The following is a 12272-nucleotide window of genomic DNA, read 5'->3' on the forward strand; positions in this document are numbered from 1 at the left end:
CACACACCTGTAGTCCCAGATATTTGGGAGGCTGAGGTGGGAGGATCACCTGAACCTAGAGAGGTCAAGGCTACAGTGAGCTGTGATTGCACCACTGTGCTCCACCCTGGGCAATGGAGTGAGACCCTGTCTAAAAAAAAAAAAAAAGATGTAGTTATGTAGAAGCATTAGTAACTCAGTGTCAATTAGAAGTTTAGAAGTTCATGAGACTTGTACCATATGTATACTATTCACAAAGTCAAAGGCTCTGTAAACACCAATAAATGCTGCAAACAATCTTGTGTCAGTCAGATCTTGTGCTAGATTTCTCCTGCTGGATTTCTCTACCAGGAGAAATCACAAGGACATAAGTGCCATAGGAATGATCAGTAGTGAAACAATTGTGACCAAAATTCTCTATGCTTCTAATGCAGACTGCCAGTATAAAAGGCACATACTTGCAATTTCTCAAGGAGGAAAGTGGCATAGCCTGTTGACTAAAAACCTGGAAATTAATAGATGAATAATGTGGAGATTTTGAGATAGATTGCACAGATGCCATCCAAATGGAGCCATAGACACCAAGAAGTTGATGAGATAAAAATAATTGTAAAATTTAGAAAACTCCAGTCAGAGATATGGTGGCATGAAATCTTCCCTGATTGTTTTAATGAGGCTCGGTGTTTCCATCAATAGTTCCACATGACAGCACATTACTAGGAGATAATTTGAGAGGGACTGGATCAAAGAAGCTTGCAGCAGTTGCTGTTGGCAGTCTCTATTGGCATTTTGAAATGACAGCCTCTCTGGTAACTGTCCAAATCTGGGTTCATGTCTACATTGTTATGTTTAAGCCAAACACATTCTTAACCCACTCTTGGCCCTTGTCACCATCTCTATTACCAGGGCCTCCCACAAGTTTTATTTTACTAAAGGGTTTGGAAAGGCATTCACAAACTTATAAAAACGTTAGTATTTCATAAGCTACCTGGTGGCTTCTATAATATTTCTATCTGCCATCTGCCTCTGTAACCTGGCCAGGGAATTTTCACCTAATTGCCGTTTCAAACAAAGAATTCTAAAAAGCAATGATTGTAACTGTCTAATATACAACTGACAAAAAGTCACTTTCATTTTTCTGTCAGTCCACTGATATGAGAAGTGCATGTGTGTATCTGTGTATACGCATGCACACACACACACATATACATACATATACATTTCAGGAACAAAGTCACTAATGGAATTTGACTACCTCCATTCCACCCTGCTGTTTTCAATTACACAAACTCATTAGCTAAATTATAAGAACAAGATAGCTGTAGAATTGCTACAATGATGATTAAAGTGAAAGTGAAAGGTTATTTTTTACCCAGCTCAAAATATTCACCTTGAAATTACTAGTGGATAGAAGAAACTAACTAACATACTATACTATCTTAAAGGGTGCCCTGAATAAAAACCATAATTAGAAGAGTCTGCATAACTAACTGAGGAAAGTGGTATTTTTGAGATGAGAAGCTTTCTCAAATTATGCTATGTAGTGATAAGAAATTGGCTCTTTCTGGCCATCTTCTGTGTCATCCTGTCATTCACCGCCATATGTAATGGCTACTTTCCTCCACTGTCTCTCATTATTTTCCTCCTCCCACCTCTTTCCTTTTCCTAACTTAGTCCCATTGCTTTGATTCTCCTTTCCCCTCTGCCTCATCCATACCATAGCATTAACAGCATCACCTAAAATCCATACTGGCTTTCCGTGTTCAAGGTGCTGAAATGGCTGGGTCAGTCATTTCTGATTGTTTTCTATCCCCAAACACATGAGGGATGCAGCAGGCAGTCCCAACAACATCCATGGCTTTCTACAGCGCTAATTTTAAGTGGTAGAGAAGGGCATATAAGATTCTCCAATGAAAAGGAAACTTTGTAGGTTGAAAACTTTCAAATGCTTCCAATGAAGATCTGATGAGTATGTTCCCCTACCTTCCTTCTCTGTCGTGTCGGCATCACTGCTTTAGAGCCTCGCCTAATGTAGTGGCCTATAGACCAGCAACACTCACATTACCTGGGAACTCGTTAGAAATGCAGGATCTCAGGCCTCCACCCAGACCTACTGAATCAGAATCTGTGTTTTAATTAGATGCTCACATTAAAATTTGGGAATCACTGTGCTCTAATGGTAGGAATATAATAAAACACAACATGTCTAATGGTATAAATGACATTCAATTGCTGATAACAACATATGTAATAGAATATTATGATCTTTGGAGCAAAGCAAGCTGCTTTTTATTTCTCACATTTAATAACTGAATCTGCAACAAATCATTTAACCTTCCAGAACCTCAGTTAACTCATGTATAAAGTGGAGATTATATCTATCTTACAGAGACCATGCACATATGATTTTTAGGACAATACCAGTCTTAGAGTGTGAATGCAGTAATTTTTTTACTACTTACGGTTAAAACTATTGTTATTATCATTATTATTTAATCAACTTGGCTTCATGTGTTCAAAAAAAATACTATTTAGATCGAGTTACACAAGCACGCTTCTCATCTTCCCAAAGCTTACAACATAAAATGAGCAATAACTATATGGGCAATTGCACAAAAAAAGCAATATGCTGACAAGATAACATATTCATTCAAATCTGTTTATGCTAAAATTTTAGTGAGCGTGAGTTTGGGTTTATTAGTCTGACCCGTTGATTAAATAGCATTATTTTAGTCATAAACTACAAAATCAGAAAACCACTAAGAGACGATGAGATTAAAACATCCACCAAACAAGAAACACGTCAAGGAGGAGTCAAAAATTTTGTTCCACAGAGGCTTTATGCCACTAAATATGCATTTTTATCAAAACACCAACTTAATTGTTAATGGAATTTTTAATTTTCTATTATAATCTGAATTGGCTAAAGCAAATACTTCCATATAAGCTCAAACTAAACATTTAATTAAACCTACCAAGCATACGTGGCATATTTTTATCCTATCCCTTAAGCAGGAATCTGAAAAGGCCTTTTACTCTTTATTAATTGAAAAACAAATGGGTCTCCAGGAGAACAGAGTCATCTCTTTTGAACAACTCATCCACCATACAATTGCACAATTTATATCTATTCTAGGTACCAGCATTTGTCATTGCTTAATCTGAAAATTAGGAGTAGAAACTCGAAATAAATAAAAGATTATTTTTTAAAGTATTTCAAAATCTTATTTTTAGTACTTTGCATTTGATCCCAATCTCTAATGTATCTTCATTATGTTTAAAACTATAATTTTAAGAAAATATTATTTATATTGTTTTCAGACAGTTATTTTGGACTGTCTTTCCAGTAATTAAGAGATAACTGTGAGGCCATGCACAGTGGCTCACACCTGTGATCCCAGCACTTTCGGAGGCCATGGCAGGACAATCACTTGAGGTCAGGTTGCAGTGAGCTGAGATCATGCCACAGCACACCAGGCTGGGTGATAAGAGTGAGACCTGAGACCCTGTATCAAAAAGAGAGAGAGAGAGAGAGAGAGAATGAGAGAGAGACAGAGAGAGAGAGATAACTGTGAGTCTTTTCCTAAATTTTTTCATCTGTCCCCTTTCTAATGTGTTTCCATTATTGAACTTGGATGTCCAAATAATCAAAACCCATTACCAACTGGCTTTTATTAAAATCACTTATTCATTTTCTCAACAGTTATGTTAAAATGACTAACATTCTTTATCCTTTTATTAATGTTTCAATATTAGCAACTTTCACTAAATTAGCTAAACCAAATAACATTCTGGTACATAAAAATCAATTTGAAATAAACAGTAATATGATCCTTTTGTAGTTCATGAGCATGATGAGTGGGTGTTCACATACATACGTGAGATGTGCCACCCTCTGAACCTTATTACAATATGGGCACATTACCTGTCTGACCTGAAAAAAAAAGAAATATATATTAATAAAGTAAAGTAGTTAATCATTTGAGGTTTGAAATAACTTTGGTAGAAATTCAGTTGGAAATTCAAAGACTGTGTAACAGAAACAAGTTAAGATCTGTAGTTTACAATACAGAAATCTCTTAACACATTATTTATTTAGAACAGTACTAAAGATCACAGGTACTGTCTAGATAACCTGTAAAGCCAAGAATTAACTGGAAACCCAGTCTTAGATAAAGCTCTGAAGTTGAATTACTTTATAAAATAGAATGTGATTCACTTTGAGTTATGAAACAAACATAATTTATGAGTTTCCTCTTTGCCTGTATTTTTGTTTTGTTTTGCTGGGAGTTTTTTTTATCAACTTTCAGTCTAGAGGTTGGGGGTATATTCTCATCGGCTGACCGGAAGCCTAGAAATAGAATAGACAATGAAAAGAGCTTCCATTCATCTATGCATTCATTCTCCAGAGTTCTAGTATTTACACATTTGTTTCCAATGCTTAGAAATTAGAAAAAAAGAAGGTCTTTGCTATTCTGTTCAAATGGGCAAGTAAAATAAATTTTCTTTAACAAGCACAAGAAGATATTAACCACTGGTGATAGAATTATTTCATTATTTTAAAATTATGGTTTCCAGGACTTGATTAACACCTACTTGTTCAGAAGCTATGACATGCCAGTCACTGGCTGGTCATGAGCAAGACAGCAGAATCCCTGCCTTCATGGATCTGAAAGTCTAGCGAAACAGAAAGAGAAGTAAATTGGCAATTACAAGTGGTAAAGTATAAAATCCTTTGGCATGATAGGAACGGGGGCCAACCCAAAATGAAGGCATTAGGGACTTTTACCAGGTGAAAGGAGGGCATTTAAGTTGAAATCTACAGGGTGTTGACAAATATTTGCCATTAATTATCAAAGCAATAAAAAGTAACATAATAATATATACCTTTTTACATATTGATACTTGCAATTTTTTTTTTTTTTTTTAGTCTTGTGTTCATGAAGGTTTGGGCTAGGAGGAAATGGTCTGATAGGTTACTGGTGAGAATTAGAAAATTGGTATTATCACTCTCAGTACAACATGGCAATCAAAATATACAAAATATGTATACATTTGGCCTATCTAAAATACTGATTCTTGATAGTTAAAGAAAAATTAAATATGTGGACAAACATTATCTACATTACCATCTAAATGTCTAACTATGTAGTGACAATTAAATAACTAATAGTACATTCATATAATAAAATACCATTAAGTTATTACAACATTGGTATAAAGATTTATTGACATGCATACAGTCACGATATATTAAGTAAAATGAGAGGCTTACAAATATATGCATAATAAAAACCCTTTTTCTTCTTTTTGAGACGGAGTTTCGCTCTTGTTACCCAGGCTGGAGTGCAATGGCGCGATCTCGGCTCACCGCAACCTCCGCCTCCTGGGTTCAGGCAATTCTCCTGCCTCAGCCTCCTGAGTGGCACACGCCACCATGCCCAGCTAATTTTTTGTATTTTTAGTAGAGACGGGGTTTCACCATGTTGACCAGGATGGTCTCTCTCTTGACTTCATGATGCACCCGCCTCGGCCTCCCAAAGTGCTGAGATTATAGGCCTGAGCCACCGCGCCCGGCCATAAAAACCCTTTTGTTTAAACACACACACATAGAGTTCTGGAAAGACAGAAAAAAAATGTGTTAAATAAAGTTATCTTTTGGTAAGAAGAGGGTTATATTTGCTTTTTTGGGAGGACTTTGTGTGTGCCTCTATTTCCTAAGTTTTTACAGTGAAAACCTGCTACTTTTATGATCACAGAAACAAAAGTGATGGAATTAGGACAAATACATCGAATCCTAAATATTTTTAATCCCACCCGTCTCTCACTTCCTAAGGAGAAGAGATAAAAAGGAAGTGCCACATGAGAAACAAACAAACAAACAAAAAAAAAACAGGGAGGCTCACCCAGCAGGAGCACAGCTAGAGGTTAACAGGTGTGGAGCCCATGGCAGAGCAGATCACTAAAAGCTTTGCAGGCACAGAAAGGAAGCCTTGACTTTCAAAGAGTCATGGGACCCTTCATAAGCTCTTCTAAGCCTTCCACATCAAGGGGAAGCACTTGTTAAAGTGGAACAAGATAACAAACGAGCTCCAGGAAAAGAGGTCTTGAGGAAGCCTATATAGGAAGTAAAACTCTGCATTAAAGAAAAAGTTCTCCTTGGCTGGGTGCGGGCCTCATGCCTGGAATCCCAACACTTTGAGAGGCCAAGGCAGGCAGATTACCTGAGGTCAGGAGTTCAAGACCAGCCTGACCAACATGGAGAAATCCTGTCTCTACTAAAAATGTGAAATTGGATGGACGTGGTGGCCCGTGCTTGTAATCCCAGCTACTGGGAGGCTGAGGCAGGAGAATCACTTGAATTTGGGAGGTGGAAGTTGCAGTGAGCTGAGATCATACCACTATTGCACTCCAGCCTAGGCAACAAGAGCAAAACTCCATCTAAAAAAAAAAGGCTCTCCTCAACACAGCCAAAAATGATTTTCTAAGACATCATATTAGATTATGTCATTCTTCCATTCTGATCTCTCTGACAGCTCGTCTTTCACCCACAGTGAGCCAAATTCTTTACATGGTCCCACAAGATCTAGAGAGTTGACATTCTTTCTGGCTTTTTCTTCCTCTGCAATCCCTGTCTCTTACTCACTCCACACTAGCTTCCTTGCTATTCCTCCAAAATACCAAGCACAATCTCACCTTGGAGTTTGTGCCGACTGTTCCCTCGCCAAGAATTATCTTCCACCCACTTCCATTTGGTTAACTTCCTCCCTGCCTTCAGACCTTTGCTCAAATGTCACCTTTAACAAGTCCCACTTTGAACACCACATTTAAACATGCAACCATCTCTCACATTAACCCCGTCCCATACTTCCAATTCTCCCATTCTACTCTATTTTTTCATAGCACAATCACTTTCTATATTCAAGCTTATTTATTGTGTTGATTATTGTTTGTCTGTGTCCTTGCTACGAGGGCAGAGCTTTTTCTTTATTTAAGCACTGACATATGATAAATATCTAGAATAGTGCGTAGTATTCTATTGTTCTTTAAAGATAATTTTCGATAAATAGATGAGTGAATAAAGGTACATGCTTGTTTCAAACTTCAACTTTGAGTTAACTCAGAATCTCATTAACTTCAGGGAAACCACATAAATTAAGTAAAACAAAACATAAAATAATTATAAGACCTTAGAAAGGTTCTGCTGGAGTATTTGGAGTCATATCAAATAAATATTCAAACTGTTGTATATTATCTATTAGAGTCATTCTTAAGCTTGCATCTCTAAGATCTTGTGTTGTAAAAAATATCTTTTAATCTGATATCTAGGTTTTGATTTCATCATCTATGATATGAGAAGACTGTAGTGGATCAGCATTATAATTTATTGTAAAGGTTTGTAATTTCACACTTAAAATTTTCAAGTATTTGTCCCAACTAAAATATTGTCAGTCATAACCTCTCACAAAATATGTTGACTGGCCTTTTTTGGTGTAAAACTGCCTTTCATTCATATTCTCCTTTTCTGGATTCTTCTAGAAAACAAAAAAATTCAAATTTATGTTTATAAATACATGAAAGCAAGAAAAGAAAAATTGAGAGACTTCTCTTAATCTGAAAAAAAAATCTCTGAATTTTTGAATTATTAAAAATGCTAACAGGACAAAACATATTCTTTTCTTAACACCATTTGAAAATATAATTATTTGGAAGTATTCCATATACAACATTTGCATGTAGTGAGTTTGAGAGAGGAGGGATTCTCCTTTTTTTTTTTTTCCTTTCCATCAACCTGTAGTCTGAAAATAATTACTTTCACTATTGCACAACCTGGTAGAGTTTATAAAAGTATAGTTTCCATCATTTTTTCCTGTTTTTTACTATTGCTTTGAAGGTTTTTTCTATTTTCAGGTTTGATGGCTTCACAGTTCCATAAAAACATGAAGTTATATTAAATTCCTAAGTTCAACAGCATTTAAGTCCTTTCACAATCATTGCAAACTCATTAAAACAAGGGAAAGCAAGTGGCTAATCTGTAAATCCAGCATTGTTTGAATTTACAAAGATTTTATTTTTAAATTTAATATATGAGAAAATATAATTATATGAGCAAACCATACATAGATAATATACCTTCAATTTTCTTAAACTATGAAAGCAAACATGTCAAAAAAATCAGTTACATTTTATATATTTCAATGTTCATCTTCCTCTGTCTTTACCACTCAATCTAACTAGGAAAAATATTTTCATGCCTTCAAAATTTGATGAAATATTACATCTTTAAATATGAACATTTCAGTGTATCTGTTTCATCAATGAACAATTAGACATTTAATATGTTACAGTGATTTTCACATTAATTTGCCTGGAGTAAAAACAGGAGCTCCACACAGGATTGATCAAATGACTTTTAAGTTCCCCAATGCTAAATTGTTTCAGAATACAAATGGAAGTGTATTATAGCCACATGAGCACTCAATGAATTCCTAATGAGCAGATGCCATAAGAGTGATTGCAATATATAATGACATTACCTGCAGATGAAAGAAGTACCCAGCACTCTGCATTTGAAACCTGGCATTGCAATGACATTATTTGCTGGATCAATTCAAGTCTCATTTAGACTGCAAATGAATATGCTCTAGAAGAAGGTATTTTACAAATGGATTAAATGGATAGCTTTTTTTTTTTTTTCAAATTCTTAAATGACCCTTATATTTCCTCAGAAACCATATTTCTTTAACTGGGGAATGCCAGACCAAGATTTTCAAAAACCTGATAAAGGTTCACATCAAATTAACTACCATGCCCCCTCCTCCTCCATAAAGCACCTTGAATTTCTTCTTTCAGGGACCACTTTAGTACAAAGGTTATAATGGCATCAAAGAAGCCCTGAGAGAGAGAGAATTTCAAGGAAGTGTCCATATCAAAACAAGAACTGCATCACTCACTGCATTTTTTCAAGAGAAGAGAGAATGTCAAATCTTCAGTTATTATTCATCAAAGTTGGACATGCATGCTATTTTGCATGCTATTTCCTAATGGTTTTCAATGTTTTTAGCAGCTCTAAAATCCTTTTCTGCTGTCCAGTTGGAATCCCATTCACTCTGCCTATGGTGTACTATGTTCACCCATAAAATCAAACAAATGGAAAAATGTCCTCCCACTGCTTCAAAAAATTATCTTCTTGGAACCAGCACAAGTATTTAGAAAGCACTGTACCAAGGCCTTATATCCAGTGCATTTCATCTGAGATGGTGCAAGTGAAAAGATGGAAAGGTGCCAAAGCTTCACAATGCTTAGGAAAAAAAAAAAGACATCTAGTTAACAAAAGCCAGTGCAGTCAAAAACATGTGTGGAGGGAAAAATAGAGTGACTGCCCATTAAAGTACAACCTAATTAGAAACAGAAGTGCTATAGATGTATATCTATCAGAATTGACTGGTTTATGCTGTAGTAACAAAAACCACCATCATCATATCAGAGGTTTATTGCAAAAACAGTGTTGTTTCTTAGTCACCTGAAGTCCTTCATATGCCCTAAAAATGTCCAGAAGGCATGGGCTCTGCTTTGATGGCTGCACTAATTGCATGGCACTAACCTTGTAATAGTGCTCCCGAGATCACCACAGCAAAGAGTGTTCTGGGCAGTCTCATGTGGATAGTAAGTACTTCTGCACCAAAGCATTTCTTGTCACTTCTACTCACATTTTATTGGCGAAATTAAATTACAAGATCACTTCAATCCTCAAAAAAGAGTGGAAATACAATCTCTTTCCCACCAATATCCCCCAACACTGTGTGCCTAAAAAGAATAAAACAAGAAACACTGGCAAGCAACCCAAACATCTTCAACACCATGTAAAACCAAATGTATCAAATTTTCCTTCTAGTTATCAAACTACATATTTCCCAACCTAGATTGACTTTGTCCTAATCATTTCTCTATAAATAACATTATGTGGGATTATAGAATATCAATTGTCATGGAAATATATTAGTGGAATTAATCATTACATAAAAGCTGATTATTTTATCCTTAATGTCAAAGCAGATTTTAAAAAAGAGATTTACTTTGAACAAATTTTGATAGATAAAATTATACTCATTTATTAACATGAACTAAAGAATGATTACATTGATACTCAGACCACTGCAGCCACTGCCAAAACCAGCACAGACCACTTGGAAGCCAATAGGTTATCTTGCCACTGCCACAGCCATTGACCACACCATGCCTGCTGCCCAGGGTCCCGAAGACCAGCCCACCCAGTGACTCACTGCTGCCATTGCTAGCACATGGGCAAGCTGCCTGGAGACCCAAAAATCCACCTGCCTGGACCTGCTGATACCAATATCAGTATATATCACCTTAGGGCCCATTTCACCACTCAGTCCAACTTCAGTCCACCACTTCTACATCCCCAGCCCCAGAAAAACTTCACAACAGCCTTCACTAAAAACTGTACTCTAAGATACTGAGGAAGTCACAGACACAACTGAAGCTATTGATGGGTTAAAAAAATTATACAGACTATACCGCTACATGCCCCCAAAATAAAAGCCAAAGTGCCCTATCCAACCAACACCATACATATATCTTAAAGAAAAAGTCTTCCACTATGAAAGCAAATTCGAAAAACTGGAAAAATGAACTGTGACAACAGATGTGCAGATACCAACTTAAGGACACAAAACATATTAGTAAGCAATGAAATATGGCATTTCCAAAGGAACACAATAATTTTCCAGCAACAGATTCCAATTTTAAAAATTATAAAATCCAGGATAAATAATTAAAAATAATTATATTAAAGAAGCTCAAGGAGATACAAGACAATTCAGATAAAAAATATAAAGAAATAAGAAAATATAATTTAGAATACAATTGAGAAATTTACTAAAATAATAAATATCATTAAAAAATATAAATTTGGGAACTGATTAACTCACTAAGTGAAATGCAAAATACATTTGAAAGCTTTAGCAAGAGACTGGATTATACAGAAGGAAGAATTTTAGAACTTGAAGACAAGTCTTTTGAAATAATCCAGACACAAAAAAGAGAAAAATGAATTAAAAAGAATGAACAAAATCTGCATGACATATGGTACATCATATAGCAATAAAGTATTTGCATTATCAGTGTCAGACAAAGAGTGTAAGACAAAGAGAGTATTCTAAAATTAAGAAAAAGAAAAAAAAGCATCTAGTTATTTTTAAGGGAACTCCAATCAGAGAAGCAGTATATTTTTCATCAGAAATATTATAGGCCAGGAGAAAACTGAATGATGTATTCAAGGTGCTAAAAGAAAAAAATGCCAGCAGCAATGTCCTTCATAAATGAAAGAGAAATAAAATATTTTCTAGACAAGCAAAACCTAAGGGAATTTACAACCACTAGACTGACCCTATAAAAAATGCTGAAGGGAGTTCTACATGTGAAAGCAAAAGGATCTACTAGTGGGCTTTATACTTTCATGTGTTTTCATGATCTACCATCATGTGTTTCATACGTTTCATGAAAACACCTGAAAGTAGAAAGCCCACTAGTAGAGAAAACATACAAATGAGGGTGAGAAGAGACTTAAAAGTGACCACTATAGAAAAATCTCTAAATGACAATGATAAACAATGAGAGAGAACAAAAGGAACAAAGGATATACAAAACAACCAGGAATCAATAAATAAAATGACAGAAGTAAGCCATTTTATATCAATAATAACCTTGATTGTAAATGGATTGATCTTTCCATGAAAAGATATGAACTTGCTGAACATACTTTTTAAAGTACTGCTTACAAGAAACTCATCTCACCTGTAAAGACACATGTAGACTGAAAGCAAAGGGATGAAAAAAATTCCATGCAAATAGATACCAACCATGAGCAGGAGTAACTTTACTTACATCCAAAAAAACAGACCTTATGTCAAAAAATGTAAGATTAGACAAAGAAGGTCATAAGATAATAATAAAGTGATCAATACAGCAAAAGGATATAAAAATTTTAAACATATGCACCCAACACCGGAGCACTCAGATATATAAAGCACTCTCAGCATCAGACAGATCATCTAGACAGAAAATTTGACAAAGAAACATTGGATTTAAACTGCACTTTAGACAAAATGGACCTAACAAACATCTACAGAACATTTTATCCAACAACTTCAAAATATATATTCTTATCAGCACATGGGACATTCTCCAAGATAGACCATATGTTAGAACACAAAACAAGTCTCAACAAATTGTTTAAAAATAAAAATTATATCAAGTATCTTCTCAGA

General features: G+C 35.3%; 1 non-coding gene across 1 annotated transcript; it reads left to right on the forward strand.

Annotated features, from left to right (window-relative positions):
* Nucleotides 1–3809: 3809 nt before the first annotated feature.
* On the forward strand, nucleotides 3810–3914 carry LOC118152623 (small nucleolar RNA U13). Its single transcript, XR_004741359.1, has one exon. It is a non-coding gene; the product is annotated as a small nucleolar RNA U13 (small nucleolar RNA).
* Nucleotides 3915–12272: the final 8358 nt, after the last annotated feature.

Source organism: Callithrix jacchus, chromosome 3 (assembly GCF_049354715.1).
Source record: "Callithrix jacchus isolate 240 chromosome 3, calJac240_pri, whole genome shotgun sequence".
Taxonomy (NCBI): Eukaryota; Metazoa; Chordata; class Mammalia; order Primates; family Cebidae; genus Callithrix; species Callithrix jacchus.